The sequence below is a fragment of the Lynx rufus genome, unplaced genomic scaffold, assembly GCF_022079265.1.
Source record: "Lynx rufus isolate CCGP_SWC_20201006 ecotype Redwood Valley unplaced genomic scaffold, mLynRuf1.p SCAF_31, whole genome shotgun sequence".
Classification (NCBI taxonomy): Eukaryota; Metazoa; Chordata; class Mammalia; order Carnivora; family Felidae; genus Lynx; species Lynx rufus.
In genome coordinates, this window is record NW_025814847.1 from 2,989,038 (window position 1) to 2,991,655 (window position 2,618).

The window sequence follows — 2,618 nt, forward strand, 5'->3', positions numbered from 1 at the left end:
AGAAAACTCCGCAAACTAAAATAGGAAAGAATCAAAAGGCTAAAGTTATTCTGGGAAAACAGTGGTATGAGTGCTGCGCAGAAGAGCCCACGCAGCCATTCGTGGCGCACTGAGCAAAGCCAACAGAGTAAACGCAGGTGGACGTGATGGAAGGGAGCATCCGACACATTCTGACGAAGTTACGCCACTTCAGAGGTCAAGGGTGAGTCACGGGGAACGCAGCCACAGCCGCGCCCCACGCCCCACGACGACGGCTGGTGCTGCAAGAGAGGCACGTTTAGCCCAAGAATTTTAGACCCAGTTATCTTCAGAACAAAGACAAGACAAATTCTTTCTAACGTGCAAGAGCTCGGTGACGGTGGCACCGTGGAGCCCTCAAGACAAAGAACCAGAGTCGGAGGGGACTCTCGAGCCCACGTAAACACGGCACCAACGTTCCGCAAGTGTGAGAACTATGGTTGTAGGACTCGGCATAAATGTTCTAACTTTAGAGAATGTGGAAGTTCTATTATTACTCATCAGGAGGTGAAAGGGAAGAAAACATGGCAAGAGGTAAAAGTGAGCTGGTCTCTTTCTTTTTTATCAGAAAAGAAATGGAGTCTAATCAAGAAAAAGAGCTTTAAGAACACTAGAGTTGCACAGCTAGCCACTAAGAGAACTGAAAAGACACTATACACTCTTTGAAGTATAAGCAATGTAATACAACCGTAAAAGAAAATACTGACGAGGGATCGAAAGAAAATAAAGCAATTAGAAGAGAAAGTTTGGTAACACAAAATTAAGTGACAGGATTAAGACCGACACAGTTGTCATATGAATGCATAGGTGATAAATAAACGTTACAAAAGCAATAGATACATTTGGGATCTAAAAATGAAACCCAATAGGTTTTTGCATATATTATATGCGAGAAATCGTTCTAAAACAAAGTGACCTAAAAGGTAAGTGAATTGATGCTAAAAAGCATACCAGACAGGGGTGCCTGGGTGGCTCCATTGGTGGAGTGTCCGACTTCAGCTCAGGTCATGATCTCACAGTCCGTGAGTTCGAGCCCCAGGTCGGGCTCTGTGCTGACAGCTCAGAACCTGGAGCCTGCTTCGGATTCTGTGTCTCCCTCTCTCTCTGCCCCTCCTCCCCACTCCCTCTCCCTCCCTCTCTCTCTCTCTGTCAAAAATAAATAAAACATTAAAAAAAAACAAAAAATAAAAAAGCATACCAGACAAATAGGGACAGGAATCCTGACATTAATTTCAGACAAATCTAATTCAAGCTAAAAAAAAAAAAAAAAAGGTATTTAATTGGACCAAAAGAAGGGCTGTATATAATGATGAAAAACATAAGATTGACCACAACTTTCCATATATCAAATCACATAATTTTACAATTTATGAATCAACCAAAAGTATTACATGAGAACACTGAAGATCTACTTAACATATTTAACCAGCTGGTTATACTAAATATATGTAGAACTTTCTGTCCTGAAGATAAAGAATATACATTCTTCTCAAAGCCCCATGGAATACTTAACAACTAACAACAACGACGACCATATTAGGTCACAGAAAATCTCAATAAATTCCAGAAAGTAGGATATACACACACCATATTTTTGGATTACAATGAAATGATGAACGAAACATCATTAATAATAGCAAAAAGAGAAAAAGAAAAATCTACCATCTAGATATTTGAAAACTCTAAAAATTCTTGTTTCAAAGACAAAATCAAAACTGAAATTGTAAACTACCTAGAACATGTTATAATGAAAAGACTGTATCAGAACTTACAAAATATGGCTAAAGCACACACACACACAAATCCAGAGCCATGAATATTCATATGGCTAAAGAGGAAAAAAATTAAACATTTCATTTAATAATTTGAAGAAAACAAAAAAATCTACGAAAAGTAAAAATTTATAAATTACAAAACAAAGAACTGTAATTAAACTCAAGAGCTGGTTATTTTGAGATTAAAAATAAATAAATACTAGCAAATAGAAACCAGGGAAAATAACTAAAAATAAAAACTGTCCTGAGTTAGGGAAGAAAGTCTGAACAGATAACGTATCATGGTAGAAATTTAGACCATCGCTAAAGAACACTCTTATAAAAAAACATCAGTTCAAGACAGTTTCATAGCTAGATTTTTGTAACATCATTACCTATATTCCCTACGCCGCACCATAAAAGTTCATTTTTAACTCAAGTTCCACATCCAATATGAGTCAGGAGCAGACATCCGGTCACCAAGAAACCCCAAAGGGGGAAGATGACACGGGCTTCACGACTTTGTGCCTGCACTCTCTGAATAATGGCCAAGAGAAATAAAACATAAGAATTGGAAAGAATAAGGTAAAATTATACATGCACAAAACGCAGAAGCTGAGGCAGGCTAAAATTAGTAAGTATGCAGATTTGAGTGACATGATTAACAAGCTTGATCTAATCACAAAAATAAACTTGAAGACAAAGGAAGTATTAGGGATAAATGAATTATTACTTGATGACTAAAAGAGTATTCCTGGGGTGCCTGAGTGGCTCAGTTGGTTAAGCGTCTGACTTCGGCTCAGGTCACGATCTCGCGGTCCGTGGGTTCGAGCCCCACGTCGGGCT

The 2,618-nt window shown here is 38.4% G+C and overlaps 1 non-coding gene across 1 annotated transcript; it reads left to right on the forward strand.

Moving 5' to 3' along the window:
* Positions 1-2,533: 2,533 nt before the first annotated feature.
* TRNAR-UCG (transfer RNA arginine (anticodon UCG)) lies at positions 2,534-2,618 on the forward strand. The gene has a single exon. It is a non-coding gene; the product is annotated as a tRNA-Arg (tRNA).